Source organism: Hirundo rustica, chromosome 21 (assembly GCF_015227805.2).
Source record: "Hirundo rustica isolate bHirRus1 chromosome 21, bHirRus1.pri.v3, whole genome shotgun sequence".
NCBI lineage: Eukaryota > Metazoa > Chordata > Aves > Passeriformes > Hirundinidae > Hirundo > Hirundo rustica.
In genome coordinates, this window is record NC_053470.1 from 8,773,957 (window position 1) to 8,798,012 (window position 24,056).

General features: G+C 42.3%; 1 protein-coding gene across 4 annotated transcripts in view; it reads left to right on the forward strand.

Moving 5' to 3' along the window:
• Positions 1–24,056, forward strand: part of TENM1 (teneurin transmembrane protein 1) — a 616,400-nt gene that overhangs the window by 352,700 nt on the left and 239,644 nt on the right. For 3 of the 4 annotated variants that reach the window (XM_058423211.1, XM_058423213.1, XM_058423212.1), the window contains exons 4-5: positions 6,505–6,636; positions 6,714–6,930. The gene's annotated coding sequence lies outside the window, so the exon portion shown is untranslated. Of the gene's footprint in view, positions 1–3,372; positions 3,477–4,676; positions 4,844–6,504; positions 6,637–6,713; positions 6,931–24,056 lie in introns of all 4 variants that reach the window. The other variant, XM_058423210.1, reaches the window with a different exon arrangement.

Sequence of the window (24,056 nt, forward strand, 5' to 3'; positions counted from 1 at the left end):
TCTATCAAGTGAATTTTGGGTACAGTATTTAAAGTTGCTGGAGAACAGTAGCAAATGAGTCCAGCACGACTTTTGATTACCTTTGTTTTAGGACAATTAGGATACTAGCTTAGCCCATAAATATTATTGCAGTTTCTTACAAAAGGGAAGGTGAGCAAGGAAATTCAAGGCTTCCCAATTTTCAGTAAGATGTCTCTTAAAAACCATTTGGTTTAAAAGCATTTGACATAATTTAAAAGACATTTTTGCAAGCTTGCCTCCTAGGAAGCACTTGGGAGTCTAAGTAAAATTTGAATGTTTATGTTTTAAAGCACTTTTAATGCAAGAAATCTGTGTATAATTATCTCTAATTAGTCATCTCTTCCACTGAGATTTATACTAAGCATTTAGTTTTTCTCTACAGTAGCTATTTCCCAGTCTTCTTTAATAACTAGGACTGTCTGACAAGCTGATCTCAGGATCAGATTTCAAACTCATCTTATTCCATTCTACCTGTTGCTTCAGGACATTTCTTAATGAGGCTGGAGTTACTTTCATGTCTAATTAGGCTGAAGAGATTAAGATATTTAGGTCTTGTTTTTGTATCCTCTCCTAAGGGAAAAGTAAATACATAAGCAATAAAGATCAGCAGAAATACAAGAAAGAGGAAAAGCAGCAGGAACACAGGGGATTATTATGTAATATAAGGGAAGAGGGAAAGGTTGGGTAGATTATCCTTCCTAAAGTATGTTCAGTTGCCTCGAAAAATATTGCACTGAACTGTGAGTCAGAAATCTCCCTAACATGATAATATGTCTCTATCAGATGAACCTGAAAGAGAAATATGGAAGAAGGGACTTCATGTCTTTATAAAATATATTTGAAAACAGATCCTGGTTAGGATTTCCTATTTATACAATAAATTAAATTGGAAGTAACCATGAGACTGATGAAACAATGTATCCAAACTCCTCTACCAAATATGCCTTTTGTTTTTTACGTTCCTTATCTTCTCCAGTGTCAGCTTTCAATGCAATGAGTTATTTCATTTGGGAAAGAAACGATCCCTGTTATATGGAAGTTTAATCTCTCTTCAAAAGTGCTTTACCTTAGTTCCACTCTAATGGGAAAGCAGATAGACTCAAACCTCTTTTAGCATGCATTCATGTTCTGGAATAAACATTTCAATTGAATATTTTTCAACAATGTTTTTCAACAGTCATCTTTCTTAGTAAAAGGTTTCTCAAATCTTCCAGTTTAGGAACAGCTTTCTGCAGTACCAAAGAGGTTCCCTCTAAAGGCAACAAAACATTTAAACTAATCTTTTCATACCTCCAGCTCCTTTCAATTACCTGGAGCATACTTATTTATACATTTGGCATGTTCCTTTCATGTGACTTTAGAGTTTTTCTTAATTTTTTTTTAAGATCTGAAAATATATGGATGCTCTTACATCTTTTTTTCCTTTTCATTCATGACCTAGAATTCATTTTTATTTGAGTCTTGGAGGGAAACTGGGAAATACAGCTGGTCTGTTTTGGAGAGTTCTGGAGTTGAATCCAAAATAATGAAGAAAACAGTTCTCGATGTCAGTTGGAAAATGATTTTTTAAATCCAGTTGATCAAAAGAAAACCCACCCCAAACCCCAAGACTTTAATTTGAAACAAAATGTTTTCTCTTACTATCTCGCGTTTTTGTAATTAACTGAAGGCAAGTGAAGCAGCTGGTGCTCCTGGTACACGTCGGGGAGCACCAGCCGGGTCAGGCTTGCCGGGAAGCGGCGGAGCAGCCCCGGTGCCAGGAGCATCAGCACCACCTTGTGTCCGTGGGCTGGGGAAATCCGTGCGGAGCGCCTCCCCACAGCCACAGCGCTGCCCCTGCTCCCCACGGCTGGGAAATCCGTGCGGAGCGCCTCCCCACAGCCACAGCGCTGCCCCTGCTCCCCACGGCTGGGAAATCCGTGCGGAGCGCCTCCCCACAGCCACAGCGCTGCCCCTGCTCCCCACGGCTGGGAAATCCGTGCGGAGCGCCTCCCCACAGCCACAGCGCTGCCCCTGCTCCCCACGGCTGGGAAATCCGTGCGGAGCGCCTCCCCACAGCCACAGCGCTGCCCCTGCTCCCCACGGCTGGGAAATCCGTGCGGAGCGCCTCCCCGCAGCCACAGCGCTGCCCCTGCTCCCCACGGCTGGGAAATCCGTGCGGAGCGCCTCCCCACAGCCACAGCGCTGCCCCTGCTCCCCACGGCTGGGAAATCCGTGCGGAGCGCCTCCCCACAGCCACAGCGCTGCCCCTGCTCCCCACGGCTGGGAAATCCGTGCGGAGCGCCTCCCCACAGCCACAGCGCTGCCCCTGCTCCCCACGGCTGGGAAATCCGTGCGGAGCGCCTCCCCACAGCCACAGCGCTGCCCCTGCTCCCCACGGCTGGGAAATCCGCGCCCGCTGCTGCACCTCCCCAGTAATCCGTACGTGTGGGCACAGGGGCACGTAGCAGGAGACCTGCTGGCACTCTGGTCAGTGTGTCAGACAGCAGCCGCGGCACACGAGCAGCCCAGCTGCTGTCAGAAGTTTTGGGTGGGCATCTTGGAAGGAGATAGCTGGGAGGTGAATTTTGTCAGAAGATTTGCAGTTATTTACAGGAGTTCTTTATGGATGTGAGGCATGACACTGTAAAACCTATTTTTTGCTTTGAAAATTTAAAAAGGGAACAAAGGAGAACGGTGTCATGTAGTGATGGAGAGCCTTGAGAGAGTCAGTATCATGTTTGGGTTCCTTTTTCATAGCCTGTAAACATCTTACAAGGCAGTGCTACTTCCTTCAGTCTTTTGCACGGTAGAAACTGTTCTGTAAACAAATCTATTTCTGGTACGCTTTTCACCAACTAGACTATGGAAATACATCAGTTTTAATTTCTTTTTCAAAAAAGTCAGCTCCTCTCCATCCATTCGGTTCTGGGAGTACAGTTTTTGGAAAGAATTATCCCATCAGAAATTGCAGTTACTTCTCTTTTAGCTCTACTATATGAAGTACAATTTCTAGCAGAAATTCCGGTGCAAAACCTGTTCAGGAACTGGTAATAATATGGGAGTATATAAATATAACAATTTAGCATCACAAAATTCAGGTCTTTTCTCTGAGAGGGAAATAGAACAGCAGCTTTCCCTACTTTCTGGCCCCTTCTTTTGATCCAGAAATTAAAAACTTCTGATTGGTACTTCACAGCTCACTTTCACCTTTCTTATCTTTTACAACTTTGAATATTCCCAAACTAAGTGCAAGACTGTGTGCAATGTACCGATTTTCTTTTCAGTACACACATAACTGGATAAACATATAATGACATGGTGTATTCACAAGTATTATAAAAATGATCCTGATTCTCTTTTACCCTTCAGTTTGTGCACCGTCACAGAGAATTCACATCGGGGACAGTTAGACTTCTGTTCTGATCAAGTTCTACATCCACACCTCATATGCACTTCTATCAGACTAATGGAAGGTATCAGTTTTTAAAATGGAAATTTTCCAAAAGCACTGTGCAAACTCTGGATGATGGATCAGTCTCATTATTTTATCAAGTATAGACCCAGGTTTAAAAAAAAAATGCAACGTTAGGCAGTGTGGTTGGGATCCCACGTTGATGTACGCTACAGGATCTCCTCAACAGTGTCCTTTTAGAGGTTGGCAATGTCTCTACTGTCCTTATCATTTTGGTTCCCGTTCCAAAAGGGGCAGGGTACTGTTATTAGTGCTACTCGGTCCCTTCTGTCACTTTCTGTCACACACCTGGGATCTCAGGGCCCTTTACACTTGGGTAGTTTACTACCAGTATTAAGGGACCCACTATAAATATTTCATCACCTTTCTGAAACAGTTCTCTCTTTTTCTGTTGAAAAGACAGAAAGAAACAAGTCTTTCCTGACAGTCTTGCCTGACAGGGCAATAAGAGCTGTAAGAGAGACTTTTCACAAGGACATGGAGTGACAGGACAAGGGGAATGCTCCAAGCTGCCCGAGGGCGGGTTTAGATGAGGCGTTAGGAAGATCTTGGCTGTGAGGGTGGTGAGGCGCTGGCACAGCTTGTCCGGGGAGGCTGTGGATGCCCCATCCCTGCAGTGTTCAAGGTCAGACTGGAGCCCTGAACAAGCCGATCTAGTGAAAGGTGACCCTGCACATGGCAGGGGGGTTGGAATGAAATGGTCTTTAAAGGTCCTTTCCAACACAAACTGTGATTCTGTGAACTTTGTGTTTTGTGTATTTAGCATTGGGTTCTGGCTGACCTCTTGCCTCTGTGTTTTGAAGCCTGTTAACTGTATGAAGGAGTAATTTCCACAAATGGCAAATCAAACTTCAACTATTTAGGGAAGTGTTTTATGTCTCACAGTTGTCAGGAAAGCAGTCTAGTACAAACTAGGATTCCCCAGAATTTCAGAGACCTTTTTGAGGACTTCATCTGATTGAAACAATAGAGGCACAAAGAGGAACTTTGAGCATCATTCTCGGAAACATAGGCTGACAGAACTTTGGTGAGTGGGGATATCCTGCCCCAGGTGGGTTGAAAAGTTCCTCTTCAGCAGTGAGACCAGCAGCTGTGTCTCAGGTCTCAACGGGGACTGTTGCAATGCAGACAATGATCTCTATCCCCACAGGAGGCATGAGAATAATTTAAAAACAGTGCTTTAACATAATTCACTCACCAGGTAAAGACAGTGACTCAGGAGGCTCATCTGAACTTGAGCGAGCCAAAAGGTGTCAGGCCAGTCCTCAGTCCAGCACTGCCATGGAGCGTTGTACCCGTGCACTCGAGACACCATCCCCTGCCACGGACAGAGAGAATCTCTGCGTCACACTTTATAAACCTACAAATGTAAGAAAACTCCATTTGGCATCTGTATACCTAGCAATATTTTACATGTTGCTTTCTTTTAAACTGGTTTAGCAGGCTTGGCTGTGAAATCTGAGGGTCAGAATTTTTTGCCAAATGCATTTAGGTTTGATGTGCTTAAGGACTCTGGTTGCCAAGGTACAAAAATATTCTCTGTCTGTATCTGTTCCTTCTACTGCAGCATTTCCCCCTAATGAAGCATTCCTATTGTACCACAGGTCTTGTCTCACACTGGGATCTGCTTCTGTTTCTGATGGAGCTTGCATGTAACACACCTGAAATTCCACTTTCTTCTGCATCTTTCTCATGGGATAGTACGTAGTGTCTGCCTGCTTCTCCAGGCAGACCTTTTGAGTTTCCCTAACCCCTGCTCACTAGAGAACATCCATAGGTATCTGGAATTACCATATATATATTTATATATCAATATGTGTGTATATGTACATACACACACATCAGACACTCTACAGTTTTCCTCTGCTGAGTTTATCCACTTGGTTTTGTTTACCTCAGCAATGGCTGAAGAGACAGAGGTAGAGTTAAACATCCACCTCCAATGGTTATCTTTTTATGCCTTCCCTTGGTAAGGCTGCCACCTTTTTACGACTACTATATGTTATGTTAATGACTAAAACAGACAATTCCACAGGATTCCAAGAAGAATTGTTATTTGTGTTCTTTGCCTGCGCACAGCAGTTTGGTACTTTGGAATCTAGATGGGTCTAGATTGGTTCATGAATCCAGATGGGTCTAGAATCTAGACTGGTTTATGTTTCTGTGACTAACACAGTTACTTCAAGACCTTTTTCTTTCTTTGGTTTCGAGTTGTTTCCATGTTCAATCCATGCTATCTGATTTTTGTGTTAAAGAAAAAAAAAAATGTTAAAGCCTATCCAGAGAGAGAACAAACCAAGACAACCACGTCTACTGGGAAGGAAAATTTACCTTTTACTTAAGGTTCAGAAGAGCTCAGACTGATCTTTACTGCTCAAGAATGACTCCACCTACCAGGACTAGATCACAGAAATTTGAGAGCACTATTTTGGCCTAAAATAATTAACTTTAGAAATAGTTAATGACAAAGATTTTTGAAGGGTTTCAAGATTCATGAGGAATAGATTTGGTTACTTCTGGCTTTTCTGGGCTTCCTATCAAAGTAAGGTAGAGGGTAACAGATGATTTTTCCTAATTTATTATTTTTTATCTATGCATTGCATTATATGGGTATCTTCAAGATGTCACTTTCCCCAAATATTTATGTAAACATCATACACTAACTGAATGAATGAAGTACGTTCTGGGGCACAGGACAGAGTAAACAAAAGGACTCCACTTTGTGTGGTCTCTGCAGAAACTGATGAAGAAATTGACAGCACTAGTGAATTGCACTCTTTTTCTGCAGAAACTGATGAAGAAATTAACAGCACTTGTGAATTGCACTCTTTTTCTGCAGAAACTGATGAAGAAATTAACAGCACTAGTGAATTGCACTCTTTTTCTGCAGAAACTGATGAAGAAATTAACAGCACTAGTGAATTGCACTCTTTTTCCCAGTGCTTTCCTGGGATTGAATGCAGAAGCTGAGTAACTGTGGTGATTTTAGGAATTGTATGATATGTGATTTGTGATTGTACGATTTTTAGGAATTTTAGATATGTGTAAGCAGTATCCATGTGAACACAGACCGGGATGGAGACAGACTGAGCCAGGTCCAGCCTCAGAGGCACACCTTTTCCACTTCCTTGGATTTCTTCGGCACAATGAAATTTTTACGAGTAAGTGCTGCTGCAGAATTAGCTGTTACGAAAAGAGCAGGTGATAATCACCTTTACGCCTTCTATCTCCTCTTGAGGATAAAGAATGAAGAAATGATGAAATTATAAAGATCATCACCAACTGATGAAGTTCCCCATCACTAAGGCTCTCGGGACTGTTAATGGAGGCGGCCACAGGAGATGTCCAGTTTAATAACCTCAGATCTAGAAAGAAAAGCTGCCGAAGCACCTTGTATAAATCATCGTGCCTCTCCCAAGCCTTGATTCCACTATCGGTGTGACTTCCTGAGCAAGGTAAATTATTTACAAGGTGTTCTGTGCTACATCCCAAGGCAGAGGCCAGCCGGCGGCGCTTTTCTTCCCTCCCTTTGCCCGGGACGGGCGGCGGGTGCCCGCGGAGCCGGGATGCAGCCGCGTCTCCTTCCCGCAGGCTTGGCTAACCGTGTCCGAACGGATATCCCTCAGCCCGTGCCGCGGCCAGGCTCTCGAGCCCTCAGCCGTCGCGCGCCTGGATCCCTCAGCCCTCGCGCCCCCTCAGCCCTCAGCCGTCGCGCGGAGCCCTCGCGCCCCCTCAGCCCTCAGCCGTCGCGCAGAGCCCTCGCGCCCCCTCAGCCGTCGCGCGCCGAGGCGGCTCGAGGCGCGGCTGTGGGCACGGCGCTTGCGCAGCTCTCCCGGGCATGCTCATTAACAGCGGAGGAGCCGAAAAGGGAAAAAAAAAAAAAAAAAAAAAAAAGGGGAAAAAAAAAAGAGAGAGAAAGAAAAATCCCACCCTGAGAGAGAGCGAGCGAGCGGCGCCGCTGACACTACACCCGCCGGAGAGCGGCGGCGGCAGCAGCGGCCCCGCGTCCCCTCACGGCCGGTTGGCAGCGCCCGGCGCGGGCACAGCACCAGCAGCAGCGGCGGGCGCGTTCCCCCGGCGGGGCCAGGGCGGGTTGCGGGCAGCCGCGGCAGCGGGATGTGGATTTATAGCGGCCCCCGCCGCAGCCGCCGCGGAGCGAGGCGCGGGCGCCGCACCTAGAGGCGATGGGCGAAGCCGTCGGCGGAGCTGAGCCGGGGCGCCGCTGAAAGTTCAGCCGGTGGCCGCGCTCGGTAAGTTTGCCGGGGAGGCGGGAGCGGCGCCGCGGGCGCTCGAACTTCGCTTTTGGCGGGGGGCAGCGGCGGAGGGGAGCGCCGGGCGTGCCTTGCCCCGGCGCAGCGGGAGCCGCCGGGCGCTCCGGGAGGGTTCTGAGAGCGGCGCTGGGTGTGTACGTGCGGCTCCGGGAGCCGGCGGGGGCTGCCGCGCTCCGGGGCGGCTGAGGGAGTGCGCGCCCAGCAGCGATGCCGCGCTCGGGGCGCAGCCCCGGCCCCGCACGCCTGACGGGGATCTCCGTGTTCGCGGCTGCCGGGCGCGGTGTGCCGGCGCGGAGCGGCGCCCTGGCCGTGGTGCCATCGCGGCGGGCGGCAGCGGCTCCCCGTGCCCGTGGCCGTGCCCGAGGCGGTGCGCGGCTCTCCGCGGGGTGCGGCGGAAGGCGGGGCGCTGCCGGGCTCCGGCTCCGCGCTGGCGGTGCGGGAGCGCCCGGGCCGCTCGCACGGAAAGCCGCAGCTCCGGGGCGCGCCGGGCTCCGGTGGCTCCGCGGGGCTGCGGAACCGCGCTCGCTCCCAGCTGGAGGATGGAGCGGCCCGATTTCTCCCGGCTCCTCAGGCGTAATGTGCTAAGCGTGTGTTTGGTGTGTTCTCCTGCCGCTGAATGTGGGATATGGTAATATCTTCTAGTCAAGGCGTGTGTAGACACAGTGGTTATGCTGCTCTGCTGCTTCCAGCTGTTTTTTCTCTAAAATACCTTGCAGCTGCAGCTCGTGGCTGACGGTTTAAGCTTGATGGCATGCTTAGACCGGCTGTGGATGCGATTGTGGTACATAATGTAGAAAGGAACCTGCCTCTGTAGTATTGACTCTGTGTTCTTGCTGTGCTGAATGGCAACACGTTTACCTTAGAAGATCTGGGCTTTACGTGTTCCAGTAGAAATCAACACCAAGAAACTCCCTGCCTTCTCCTCTATTCAGCTTAAATATATGCTACCTTTTTAGGCTGTATGGTAGCTATCTTAGTGATAGTCTTTTATTGATTGTTTTCTCCATAGCCAAAGGTTGTAGATAACCATCTTGATTGTGCTGATGCTTCCCTGATAATTAATGAGTCAGATGCGGTGTAGAATGGAAATAAATACCAACTGTCCGTGTGGTGGGGCAAGCATCTCAGACATCTCCTGTGTCTCCAAATGGTTTTGCAGTAACAAACCCACACCGCTCCTAGTGCCTGGATTTCAGCTGTTAATTGTGAAGCCTAACGTATAGCAATTTGATATTTGAAGCATGGAATTTCTGGTGTTGTAGAGAGCACTTTATGAATCACAGCAAGATAAACTGTAGTAAGGGAAGAGCTGTACATCAGAAGGTGAGACACAGCGCAGTAGCTTTCCTTCTTTCTTGTCCATAGTTTCTTTTCAAAGCTTATTGTATACATGACCCTTAATGCTGTGGATTAATCTCAAAGCACTTCTTCACAGATGAAATGCAGTCATCTTAATAACCTGCTATCCCTACAGAAATCATACTGATAACTTAAATTTATCAGAAGTTGATACTGTAGTTTTAATATAACTGTATGCCTTGGGGATTTTGGCTTGTTGGTTTGTTTTAAGAACTTGAATCTCTAAACTGCTGGGGAATTCAGGAACCTCTCTCGGTCTTGCCTTTCTGTTGTTGTTGTGGTGTGTGGTTGGTTGGTCGGTTGGCTGTTTTTGTTGTCATTGTTATATCATGGTTTTGTTTCAAAGAATGGTTAGAAGTTTTCTGAATAACTGCTCTTTTAAAAACCCTGAACAATCAAAACCAAATAAGACCCCAGGCAAATTATATTTCAAATACTGACATAAAAATCCTTTTTTTTAAAGAGAACAGTTCCTTTCAGTTGCCAAATTTTAAGTATTTAAATGATGTGTATAAATAGTCAATGAGAAAATTCTTATTAAAAGCAGCTTTTAAGAATGTGGGAATGCAAATTACTGCTCTCCACACTTCAAGCAGTTGGATGTGGAAGTAAATGAACATATTGTATTGATAGGTTATGTGTAAAAAAGCCATTGAAATGTATTCAGAGTTCTATAAAAGCAGTGTCATCTGAGGAAAACTGTGGCAAAGGAAACCTATTACTCATTTGATGTGGCGTCACAGTTAAAATGGTAGTTTTGAAAACTGAATAAATTGCCTGGTTGCCCACACGTGTCCCTGTAGTCACATATGGAGGTGTGCAACGTTGTGCTCTGCAGTAATGGCTTAGGAATAGGTAAATGTATACTTTCTTCTTTCCATTGAGATAGGAGATTCGGAGGATTGGTGTTGATGTTAATTGGAGCAGGCAGGACATTATTTCAATGTGATTCATGAGGTCTAAATGCTATGCATTTAATTTTTAAATTATCTTAATCTGAAAAATGTAAGAAGCATAATGCTGCTTAATTTATCATGATCTCAGGGCTTTGAATATGGGAGAACAGTCCTCTCCTTTGGTCAGCTTTGTTCCCGTTTTACAGACTGAGAGAACGATGTATCCTGTCTCTGCTTCTGGCACAATGACTGCCAGTATCTCACAGTGACTGTAGTGGGACTAGATTTTGAAATGTTTTAGATTTAGATATAAATTGGTGATGGAACTATGTCTGAAATTGATGAGTTTCTGTTTTCTTGTCTGTTTCATCTCCATTTAGATGTGCCCATTGTTTATGTTTGACAGTTCAGCCCAGCTGAGTTAATGATAACTTTTCTGCCTTCAAAGCTGGTGAAAATAGGATCAAGTCAAACTGTAGTTTGGTAATTGTTGGTGGAAGCAATTTTACGTATTGTAGTCACCATTGTGTTTAACTTCTTCAGTGTTTTAAAGTGGTAGGTGCATGAAGTGCTGTAATACTTACGCAGCCTTTATATGAGTTAAGAAAAGGAAATACAGTGTTTGCTTTGTCACCTTCCTTTTGCTCACCTTTAAAAATCAGTTATAATCCCAGTGTACAGACTTCAGATTGCCCAAGATTTTTGTGCATTACATATACAAGTTGATGACAACTTACGTTTCTAAAATCTGTACAGAATTTACCAATAAATGTCATAGTATTAAAACTGTAAGGAGAATTTCATAGAGTCATAGAAAGTTGGGTTAGAAGGGACCTTTAAAGGTCATCCAGTCCAACTTCCCTGCAATCAGTAGACTTCAAGTAGACCAGGTTACTCAGAGCCCTGTCCAACCTGACCTTGAATGTTTCCAAGGATGGGGCAGCTACCATCTCTCTGGGCAGCCTGTGACAGTGTCTCATTACCTATACTATAAAAACTTCTTCCTTAATCTAAATTCACTCACTTTCCTCAAATGAGGAAACCATTACTCCTCATCCTGTTTCAGTCATTGTTGTTGATATTGGTGCTTGACTACAGTTCTTTTCAATGAATGAATAAAAATAATTCTTGTCTCACAAATTAAAATGCTTGCTGTACTTGGGGATTCCACATTGAAGCTAAGACTTGTGAAGGTTTTGGTTCAGAAAAAAATACCATGTTTAGAAAAACATTTCTGATTTTTATGATGTAAGGTTGTGTGGAATCCTAGGTGGGCACGTGTTAATGTGATGCGGTTGCTCTCCTGTAGAGGCTGATTTAATCTTTCTTACACTATTGATACAGAAAGGTTACAGCTGGTTATCCAGCCTGCATTTCTGTGTGGTGCTGGTGTGTAACCGGTCTGACTAAATCGAAATCCCACTGGGGAACAAGCAGCTCTGTATCTAACTTCAGTCTAGGTAGCACGCAGCTCTTTTTTTCTGTGGTGACAGAGAGATCACCGCGCAGCAGCTTATCAACCTTTCCATAGTTCTGCCTCACTGGGGGCTCCTGCACCTTCCCACTTTCTCAGTGATGCTCACCAAGAGCATCAACATTATCTGACCAGGTAGATAGTCATTTTAAAAGATGGAGCATTTTGCTGAAGTGTTGGTAAGTGGCATATTCAAAATTTATTGAGATCAGTAAGAGGTGGACTTGTCCCTCCCTCAGCTTGCCCTTTCACTAGTTTACTTTTTATGGTTTCTTGACCAAGAACACGCCTCAGTAATGTTTGGCTGAGCTGTTACATGTGCGCAGAATTATTCTGTAGTACAACTGTAGCTGTAGGGTTTAGACTATAATGGAATAGCCAGTGGTAGCTGCCTCCAAAATGACTATCCAACATGTTGTATCTTAAAATTGTTCTGCTTTCCATGAATCAAACAATTAACTAAGAGACATAAATGTGCTAAGTGTCAGTTGGTCTCTATGAGTAAAGTGAGAGGGAAATTATGTTAAATGGTACTTCTGTTGGATGGAAAGTAAGATTTTGATGCTGCTTAAGTAAAAAGGAGATATTAGTTATATTCTTATCTTGGCACTTTGATAAGCCTGTTCTTCAGACTTTTCTGTTGCATTTCATGATGAGGAGACTGTGCTTAAATGAGCAGATTTCAGTCCCCATCCACCTTTGCCTATGGCTGAAACCACATTAATATTAATCCCTTAAAAAAAAAAAAAAAAAAAAAAGTCTTTACTGGTATGCTTAAAAATCAGTTCACGTGGATGAAGCTGAAGTCTGCCATTGCCATTTAACTTCAGAAAAACTCTATTTGTTGATGTTTAATGTTTTCTCTTCATTTGCTTGAAAGCCTTAATACGTCTTGAAATTTGATATACCATAACATGGAAATCTTAGTGTATAAATTAGAGCCGTAGTTAGCATTATGTAGCACGGTAATGTCACTAGTATTTATACTTGACAGGAGAAGTAATTTAGATGCTTCTCTACCTTTTTTGAATAGCTTGTAGGTGTTACCTGTTCGTTTAATTCACGATATTAAATGCCATTGGTTTTACCTTAATGTACCTTTAATAAATTTAAAAACCTGTTTGAGCAATGAAAAAGCACCAGAAATGCAACTTTAGGGGAAATTGAAATATTAATATCAGTGATACAGGGTTAATTGAATGTCAGGAAAAAATACCATCCAGAGGATGAAAACTTCTTTACTTGTAACTTCTGAATTGAGAGTAATTTCAAGGTATCTTAAAAGTTAAAATGAGTCCTAAAATGGTGGGGGAAATGCATCCTAAAACTGCAGTTTCTAACTTAACTGTTATATTTGAGCACAAAATCTAAAGCAGTTTCTTGAATAATAATGAAACAGGGCATAAAAATTAATCTCCATAAAAAGTCCCTAAGGGGAAAAAAAAATGACTTTGTGAAGAGCATTCTGGTGTGCAAGGAGATGAGGCACTTCTCATATTCTTGTTGCTGAGTAGTCTTTATTTACTTACATGGAGCCAAGGATGTTTGACTCTAGCGGCCCTTTCCACAGAACAGACACCTGAGTTGAGTGCTCTTGTTGCCAGTCTAGCTGGATTCCGATTTCCTGTCAGTCAGTAACTGGTATTTTCAAAGCTTCTCTGTTATAGTTCCAGTTAGTCTGAAAAAAAAAAAGGAAGCTCTCTTCCTTTTCAAGCTTTCAGAAGCAGTTCACTTCCTGACAGCACTAAAGCTTTGTCTCTTCTATGGCTCGATGTTGAACTTCTGTATTGAACTCAGCTTGTTTCCATTTTCTCTTGAACTGATGAAGAGTCAAAACTTAATGTAGCAGATTGATCAGCTGAGAGTGAGGATGGGATTTATCTTGGAGAACTGAGATGTTGAGGACTGGTGTATTGAATATGGAACCTACATGTTGGATTTCTTGAGTTTGTTTGATAGGGTATTGAATGGAGCAGCTTCGCAGTCCTATTAGGTATTTGCCAGGTAACCTCTTGTGCTTTCACACTTGTAACTATCTAGAAATGGCTGATGTGTGGAAATTCAGTGATGCTGGTAGTCATCTTGGATGTGTGGTGTGTGTGTGTATATATATATATATATATATACACACACACACACACATACATGCTGTTACACTGAATGTAGACCATATGCTCAAATTAATAAAAATAATCAGAAGTTAAATAAGTTAATTTTATTTCATAAGTCTCAGAATATGATCGCTGGATCGTAGGTGTCTGTGTTGCTTATGATTTAAAAACCTCTCTTAAATTTTCCATGCTCAGAACTTTTTACAGACATAGAATTATATTGTGTTTTATCATTGCCTACTACTACCGTGCCATAAATCACCAAGCCAGCACAAATAGGGCCCTTGGTGTGTTAGTCACTCCAGTCCCATTGGCAATGAGTAACCTATGACATTTCAGTAAACGTGAGTGTGCTGGGGGCTGAGTGTACTGTCTACCTTGTCCACTCCCACCTCTCCCTTATTGGGTAGTGGCTTGTCCCTGCCTCTGGGCCCTGCCCCCTGGGGAAAAGGCCTGAGCATGGGCAGGGCTGATCACTCTGGGGCCGGAAAGCGATCAGGGAAGGTCTCCAGCCAAAGCAGGGCAGGACTGGAGAATAAAGCAATATTTCCTCCCCAGACAAAGGGCAGGCTCTTTCTTTTTGCCATCGGCAGTCGTCTAGTCTCGTGGAGAAATACAACGGAGTCCGGAGCTCAGTCCGGTCCCAAGGGCAAGAGAGAGCCCCATGTGGTCCCAGGGCTTTTACTCAGGGGGGAAGGGGCTGGAAGCTAGAGCAATCTAGAACACATTCCAGAACATGTTCCAGAGCAATCTTGAACAAGTTCTCATTTTTTTCTTCTTTTGTTACTGGGTTATCAGTAGTGTATGTGTATGTCTACATGCTTTGTAAGTATTTTGTAAAAAAAACAAACAGTCTTCCTAAATACTGTAGAGCTGGCAGGTGGTTAGAAAAATCCTTCCAGCTTTCTCCCAGAAAAGAAAGTCTTCTTGGCCTGGAAAGAAGGGGCAGTGATGGTTCACCTGTGTGCTCTGTGATTCATGTTGTCTTCTGTAGAACAAGGCTTGAGATTTCCCGGGGCTCTTTGTTGTGTCTCATTGGAGTGAAAGCTGTAAAGGTGTGTTGGAGCCATGGCACAGGGGACACAGGTGACAGCAGCAGTCTGGCAGAGTTGTTCAGAGAGGGAACAGCTGGGACAGTGTTCTCAGACCATGGTGTGATCCCGGGGCTGTCCTGTGCAGGGCCAGCACTTCAGTGATCCTTGTAGGTCTCTTCCAGTTGGGGATGGCTCTGTGATCCGTCTTTACACTGACCACTGGGATTGTAAGGGGAGACTGTGCTTTGGTATGTGCACAGCTTTTGCTTGTTTTCAATGAGCTGTGACCCCTCCACAGATTTCTTATGAAGAGCATGAGAGGAGCGAAGGAGGAAAACAAATCTGGAACCAACTTTCTGCGTTATTGTTTGGATAATGTATTAATGGGAACCTTATAATGACAAAGTTTGGAATAAATTAGAAGCAGAAATGAGGCACTTTTCAGAAGTCCCTCCAGTAAATGTTTATCTACTATTAACTGAACTGCAGAAGCGACTTCAGTATTAATTTCCTACACTGAGGATGAGTGAGATCAGTTCAAGGCTGTTATGCCCTGAATTTGAAGACAGCTCATTGTAATTAAGAAATAAACCTCAGAGTTGTTGTTTTGATTTTTCTCTGATGCTTTGCCTGGGGTTCAGAAATGTGTTCTTGATGCCTGCTGTCTATAGGCACTAAAAGATTTAAATAGCATTTTGCCTATTAACAGAAGTTGTTTGCATTGGTGTAAAAATTTTCCTCCAAAGCAGATTTAGTGTTCGACATAAAGGGGCTGTGGAATTACAAGGCTGTTAATAGATGAGAAAACAACTATATGTACCATGAAGGTGATTATGACCACAGGAAACTTGTATCAAAATTGCTTTAGGTCATGATGTTATAGTATTGAAACTTTTAAAAGGTTATTTCCTTAAACTGGTAACAAAACTGGTATTCTGTTACGGTTTCAGTTCCTAGGGACAAAACCTTAAGTACGGTATCTGCTTTGTCTGCAGAATAAAACAGGAGCTCTTCTCCTGATAGATATCTTGGGAGCTTAACATCTTGTTACATTTGAGTACAAAGGCATAGTTCATTACTGATGGGAAAACAAACTTTCTCTACCATAGCACCTCAAATTGAGCTCTCTGCTAAGTAGTGCTCATTAAAAAAATCTATCATTTACAGGAATTACTATTAAATGTTTCAGTGCTTTTTCTTATGTGAAATGAGATTTGTGTATTTGTATTTGAAAAAGAAGGGCAGAAAAGGACACTTTCAGAAAGATTATCTTCCTGGGAAGCACACAGCTAAAATTGGACAGTAGATGAGCTGTATAGGCCTAAGGGGCAATGATGACAGAATTAGTAGAAATAAAGATTTGTTGTTTCCTGCTTGCTGAAATAACTCATCTGTTGCGGGGAATATGTAGATGATACTCCCTGAAGTGTAATTTATTATGTACAATTTCTGAGGATTCCCAGATTATATCCAAATTCATTTTCCCCCTTCTGGTATACAGTTAATGGGGAAATAAAGCAGCTCTGTTTTATCTGCTACTGCTGTTTGGTTGTAGAAGTCTGAGAGATCTGTTCTTCTCATCTCTGAAGTGCACTGCCCTCTCTCCAGTGCAGGAATGTTCTGCCCTTTTGGGTGCCTTTTCCTCCTCTCCAGTCCTTCCCTCCTTCCAAATACCCAGCAATGGTGTTGGGAAGATCCCTCAGCACCTCTCATGTGGATAGCCAGCACTGGCAGAGGAAGACAGCTCTAAACAGTCAGGTGTCAGGTATTTTTTAGCAGAACAGGAACAGTTTGTAAGGCAGGACTTGTAAAGTACCAAGTGCCTGTTGCACATTCTTGTTTAGGCAGCTGGGTCCTGCTTGAGATCTTACCCTTCTAGGTTTTCAAAGCAGCAGAGCTTACCTGAAGTGATGCTCACTCCATGGCATTTCTATTACATGGAGTCTTACTTTATAAACAGAATTTAAAAACCACACAAACATAAATGCTCTGTAGCAATTTTAAACTCTTGGGTCAATTTGTAATCTTCTCCAAGAAGATTGTGGGTGGGTGTGGAATTATTTTTAGCATCAGAGATCTGCAATGCCAAGTACACATCCACTTCTGCGTTTTCTTAGCTCTGACTGAAGTTACCTCTTTTAGTTCTTTCTTGTGACATTTTCTGAGCAGCTTAGATGAAGTTCTTGGCTACAGACAAGCAGTTTAAAAGTTTGACATGAGTAAGGGGATAATGTGGGGGTCAGACGGAGGGTTTTCTATACCAGATCAAAAAATGGACGTTCTAGTTCAGTGTCATGCAGCTCTCTATCAAACCCATAAGCAAGGAATGTGTATTGACCTTGATACTCCTCAGGTGATGGTAGAGATGGTGGCCAGATGCAGGAAGGTTCAGTTTAGTGTACAGGTCCTGTTGTTAGTGTACCTCTGGTCTGAACAAAGGCACAGTTGTAGAGTACAAATATCAAACATGTATGTGGAGAATGTGCCTCTAAATACATGAGCATTCATTCAAATTATGAGTCTAAGGATGGGTAGCATTAGCTAAAGTATTAATTCTCCTAGAAGTAAGTGCTTTGTTTTGAATGGCATTCAAGATGACAGTTGTCCATTTGAATTCTCAATGCTGTGGACTTGCTGGAATTTTATTTCACTGAAAAAAGAAATCAATTAAAATCAGTTCATTCCTCCTTTACAGTCATGGACTAACATTCCTATTTATAGAAAGGTGGAAGACCGGTGAAGTCTGCAAAACTTCTTTCTTGTGCTGTCTCATATGTAAAGAAGTATCTGTATCAGTATTCAAGCAGCATATCCAGAGACACTGAATATACTGCTATTAAATAGTGAAAATTAGTGATCATAAAGTGAAACTGTGTGTACTTAGATATACTTACCGTGAGTCATATAGCTGGCATTGGTACTGAATCAAGTGCAGTATTACTGTGAAATGATTGATATGTTGCTTTTATAAAAACATAACAGCTGAAGTGATTTTTCAGCATCATTTGGAAATGGATAGAGACTTTATTTTCAGTTGTCATAATATTCCACTTTAAAATAAATGTAATACCCAACAATGATAAATTTGTACTCTCTTCTTGAATCAGGTTGATGTTTTTGTATTGCTTGTGCTCTAAGTTCCATCATAAAACTGAAGTTTTACTTGCCTTATGCTTGTTTTTTTTTAATTTGGGCAGTCTTTTGCATTGTGCAGAACAGTTTGCCGGTGACTAGAAATAGTGTGTAAGAGTAGCTAATGCCAAATTTTACTGGGTGCCTAACTTCTGATGGTATATTTTGGATTCCATTGAGTTATAGTATGAGTAAGAACTACTAGCGATATGTAAGAAAACATTAAATGAAATTTAGAGAGTTTAGTTTTGAACTCTCTCTGAAATGTTACCCAAGGCATTTCCCTGGGATCCTTCTAAAATGGGGCATAGACAAACTAGCACAAAAGATGGTGAAGAGCAACACATCAACAATTTCTTCATTCAATCTACATTGACAGTTTTTTAATGACACCTTTGTTAGATCTTTCTACACACTCCAGAGAAACCAATAAAACTGTTGTTTTGGGAGTCAGGTCTTCAACTTGAGCTTGTGAGCAGAGGGCTACTTCTATTTAGGGAAAAAAGCCAAGGTGTCAAATGTAGGATGCCGAGAACAGCACTGTGGCTCTCCTGGGCAGCCTGGCAGGGTGGAAGGCAGCTACCATGGACAGTGTATCTTGGGAGAGTGTGCATAAAATAGCACCAAATAATCCAGAATTTAGGAATTGTCATTCTCCCCCAGGTTTTATCTGTTTCCTGTGACTTTCTTTTCCCCACCTGTATTTGTTGTTTTAAGTTATAGTGATTCAGTAGTAGATATTTGGATAATGTGGAAGTAAAGAGTTTTTACTTTTCCTGCTCCCAGATCTCCTATTTTAATTTTTTAAGTGGGGTTCATCTAGTCCACAGACCATTTTGAGTCTCTCTTTATAACTCTAAAGGCTGAAGTTTTTGCAAAACTGTTCTTCATATGAACTTTCATTCCTCTTTCCTGGTTCCAGCGGGGAAAAAATGTCACATAACAGGCTTCTTCTAGGCTAAAAAAAAAAAAAAAAAAAAAGTACATCCTAAACATTTGTTTCTATTTGCATGTTGAAATGTATGAACACAAATAATACAACACGTTTGTCATCTTTTAAATTTGTTAAAATGTCAGTAAAGTAGTAAATATTTGGTTCTGTTTTCTGGCAGACTGGGGGCAGACAGTAGCTGCCTTCTAATTAGTAAAAGCCCTCCTACAGAACTGTAAAAGGTATTCTCAGTCTTTATCAGCTTTTAATTTTACATTATGGAGATGACAATGGCCCACATCCTCGTTAACCTTCTACTTGTTTGCTTATAAGCATCTCTCAGCGCATATTCTTTTCAGTTTTGTCTGAGCAATAATGCTCTGTTTTCTACAAAAACATTTCTTGTACTTCTTTTCACACTTGGTGTTAATTTCAGGTTTTGTTTCATAAAATTGTAATAAGCTTCACTTTTCCTCCCAACACTTCGTTTTGTTGGATTTTTTTTTTCACCTGTGCTGCAGACATTGAGGAGTTCTATGTGGTGTTTCATGGACACAGGTGCTAGAGTTCATACAGTGATTCCTGTTTTCTTTGTGCACATGTTAGATGTTAAGATTTTGACTTAATGCTTGGTCTGCTGCTGTGTAGCAGTAGTAGGCCACAATGACAATTATAGTTTGCATTCTAGTCTTAGAGTCAGGGAAAATATTTGGGTACTTTGGTCTGAAGAAAAAGAAATCCTCCAAAATGCATTTTTCTAAGATACTGATTTCCTAAGACTACTGGTGAAGTGAAACATCCTAATGCAGGAATTCAGTCTTGAATGGTGGAGCTGTTATACTGTATTTAACTTTATCTTTGAAAGGAGAACTTGACTGAGAAGTTGTAAATATGGTGCTGCATAAGACCCTAATAGTCTGGCGGTTTCAGAGGGAGATTTAGAACTGTTTGCTTTTCGAGAGGAAAATATTTTGACAGCTGTGCTTAAACATGTTTTATGTGCTTAAAAATTCTTAAGGTAGAGTTAGAGGGAGAAAAACAAGAGATGCCCCAAACCAGCAGTTGGACATTAGTTCTGAGGATGCTGAGACACCTTTTGAAGCTGTGTAGATGTAAATCAAATCCTGTAAATCAAATCAAATAGATGAAGACACTTTCAGGTTTCCAGTAATTATTTGCAAATTCTAAATTTAATAGTTTTGTTTTTCTAAGAGCAGCCAGACTTTGTGTATGCAGACTTGGATGCATGTGGTGCTTTGAAGCCTTTCAAGTGTTTGTGTATGCGATGGATTGTACTCAAACGTCACTTTCCACACCTCATCCACCAACTCCCTCCTGACAAAAGTAACTTGTCCTTTGTCAATATTTGCAGCTGTCCTTAAAGTGGTGTAAGAGTAATTGACGAGTGTTTGTCTCTTGTGAATTCCTCTTTTTCCCTTGGGGTAGGAGTATCTCATTAACAGAAACAACAAAAAACTGGTATTACTAGCCATAAAATGTTCAGTATTTCAGGACTGTGTACTAAAAACTCTGTCTGCTTCCTCTGCATTAGTTTTCTGCTTGTGATTTAGTTTTTAACTCAGTCTTGAAAAGCAGTATCGCAGCCAATGTTTATGCAGAAAAGAGACTCATGGAACCTGTATCACCCCGCAATAATTGGTGTGAGGACCTGGTAATTGCTTTATTTTGTAGAGAGTTTCCCACGCAGAGAGTCTAAATCCTGTCTTCCATTGAGCCTGAGAAGCTGCTTTATCCATTAGGGCTTTTCACTTTAGGTGTGTATACTTTGTATTCAAAGAGCAGTGGTAAGTCTTGAGCAATATCCAGAGAGTTGAAGTGAAAGGAAAATGAACTGCAGAAGTTGCAGACCTTGAAGAAGTAATTTTCTCCACCCTTTCATTGAAAAACAATATCTCTTACTGTTCATGTTACTGTAAAAATCCTAATTTCTAGCCTTCCTTTCTTGTAATTCAATCATATATTACCCAAGCAATTCACAAGTGTTCTGGTTTGAGTGCGGTGCCCAGGGATCAGGAGTGAAGAAGGTGCCTGTTCTTCACTGCTGATTATTAGATGCACAGAATGGACAGCAAACAGCATGTTTGAAACCCACGTGCCTTCAGATGGCAAAATAATTATTGTCTGTTCTGACTCTTCTTGTGTAAGTCTTGGGCTGCTTTCCTCGTTGTGCCTGGTTCGTCTGTGGGACCACGCTATTGCATTTGGATCATAGATGGGGATTTTGCCCAGTCACTCTGTTGCTCAGTTGATAAATGATTTCTTTGGCAGTTGTGTGGCTTGTTGCTTGCAGCCATGTGGGAAGGGAGGACTGCCCACAGTGTCAGTGGAAAACAGAGCATATTGTGGTGAAAATGCAGTTTCTTTCTCCGTCGTTCCATGTAGTGGATAACAGTGTGGCTTGTAGGATGAGGTGAGCCTTGATTTCTGGCCTGAAGCTGTGGTACCTCTTAGATCTGCAAGCATCCAAAGTCCTGGGGAGAAGCAATAGTTGTTTTTGATGCAACACCCTAATTTCTGTGAAATCTTGCTAGTTTTAGTATGAAATATCTGAAATGCATCTGAAAGAACCGTTCTTAAATATAAGACAATCCTGTTTTCTTACACAATGTAGAAATTTTCTTTTATCTGTCACCTGTAGCTGGGCTGGACAAACTAAACAAACTTTTCAGAATATTTGAAAATGTGAGTCAACTAACCTGGAAGAACAGATTGAGCAAGACCATCACAGCAGATCTAGAATACACTGATTCAAGTAGCTATACACCAGATGATTGTGAGGAATCTAAACAGAACTGTTATCCAGGTAAACTAAGGCCTTAAAGACATAGTAAACATAGTTGGTAATTCAGTGGCAATTGGGTGGTGGTGTGTCAGATTTTGTTTAATGACAGTCTTTTTCCTTCATGTTGAAGGGAATCATAAAAAAGAAGTTTCAACCGTTAATGTTTTGCATTTAGTTGATGATAATCTGTTTATTACATTTGTATATAGAAATACGTGTGTATTTATATATGCTTATTTGAAAGCAGATTGCATATGGAAACTTTGCTGTGTATTTTTTTTTCCAATGTCCTTTGGAAATAGGTTGGCACTTTCTTCTTCTGAGGGTAAATGCTGTATACTGTGCTAAGAGTAACGCTTAGCTTTTTGTAGGTTCAGGTCTAGACGCAGAAGGGCTAAATAAAGGTTAACCAGTTTTACTTTGGTTCTCTAAAGACAAAAGAAATAAAGGTGATTTCCTGAAGATTGTGTCTTATCCACCGTTACATCTGTGGTGCCAGATCTTCTTTCTGTGATCTTTTATTCATCATGAAAATACCCTGCAGCAGTCCGAGTTTCTTCCTGTAGTCTCCAGGGTATCCTTGCTCTTCTGTTGTGTATCTGTGCTGGCCCTGATGTGAGGGGAGTTTCTGTGCTTCTCTGAGCCTGAGCTGGGCAGGCTGGCCAGGGAGGCGGGGTAGGTGTGAAACTCAACCGTGCGCTCCCGGAGCCCTGGCTAGCCTCATCTTGTGTTTGGTTCTGGACGTCTGATGGAATAATTTCAGCTTGAAACCTTTGAATAATTTTAAGCAAATTTCACTTTGTAATCATAATAATTATGGGACAGAGACAAGAGAGGACTGGGAGTGATGGAGTAAGGGACTCACGCTGGTTTCCAATTGTTAGCATAAATTATACCCTGATTTAATGTCAGATAAGTGCAGGAGGAGTATCTGGTGGCCAATATGAATAACAAACCTTTGAATGCTCAAGGGAGAAGACTGACTAAAATTTGTGTGGGGATGAGATGATGTGTTCATTTCCTGTCTGTTTTGCAGGCTAAGCTCTGCAGAGGTTTTGTCATCATAAAAATAATATTTGCAGTTAATTCGTCTAAGTACTAATAGCAATTTATATAATTTCCATTGATGAAGGTGTAAAATCTTCTTAATCAAGTAATGTTAAGGAGAAGAAATTTTCTTTTTAAGGAGCTTGCATAAGTGATTAACACAGTTTTACTGAGTGTCTTTAATTTTTAGTGGTTTTGGTTTTCAAGTTCTTTGTACGTGTTTAATCTTCAAAAGACAATGGTGTGACACCACTGACACTGGTGTGAGCTTTATGCCTAACTAGTGCTATTCTTTGGGCAGTGTAAAGCTTTTTCCTTTGTCTGCTTTGGCTATTTTGTCTTAAATTAATTTCTGGGTGTTCACCTCTGAGAGTCTCTATATAATTATCAATTCATATATGTAATTAGTTATTTGGCATATCTGTAGCAGATGAGTACAGTTCATAGTAGTTCCGGGTAAATTGACAGGTAAGTTTTTATCTGCATTGTGGAAATGTGATCTTTGAGTTTGTTCCTTCCACTTATTTGCAGTCAAGATTGGCCAAGTCTCTGTTTGCATGTAGCATAGACATGTCCATCCTCAGAACTGCACTGCATTTCCAGCTTAAGGAGGGAGTTGGAGAGGCTACAAGTCTTTAGCAGGAAGAGTTGGTAGTTACCTATGCCTATAATGAATTTACATAGTTCCAGTCAGTTTCTGTTTTGTTGTGTTTGAGATGAAGTGTTAAGTACTAAAAGAATCCCCACTTCTGTTTCTCCAATTGTTACTCACTCCTAGATTACATTGAAAATGTTGGTGTTAAAGATGGGAATATCAGAGTCCTGCTTGGCTGAGCCGTGGTGTTGTTGGGAGGGAAGTGCTCCCAATTGAATGTTCTCCTCCAGTGTCACAAAGTGGATGGATCCCTTTGGAGGTGGAGGCTCCTTGGGACCCTGTTCTTGACTTGCCTGCACTGTCAGGAGGGAGGCTCAGCCTGAAGAGATGCTCCCTGAACTCCAGAGCTTGTTTCTCAAGGCTGAGTTGTACAGGATCAGACGGCAGGATGAGATTCCCAGACTGACGGGAGCAGGGAGCTGCAGGGAAGGGGAGGAACCAGCAGCTAACTGGTAAAGGTTCTGGTTTTAATGGAAAATGGTACAAATTGGACATTTTGTGATGTTACACAGTACTTCCTAACAAGATATAACATAGTTTCATTCTTCAAAAATGGCATTAATCGAGAAAGAAGATGGTAAAAAACATTCATAGGAAGGGAGATGAAATCTCCATCTGAAGCCTTGCAGCTATACAGAAGCTGGATCCCCTTTGCTGTTTACTCAGTACTACTAAAGTACTACTTTAGCTCCCTGAATTTGGTGTGTTAGGTATGCTAGAGCTTCAGAGAAACTACCAACTGCTTTTGGAATGCATGAGCTGCAGAGCTGAAGCACACAGCTGTGAAGCAGATGATGTGCCAGTTCTGTGATGCTGTCCTTTGCTCTTGCTGCATTGTGGGGCAGGGCAGGATGCCCTTCTGCTGTGG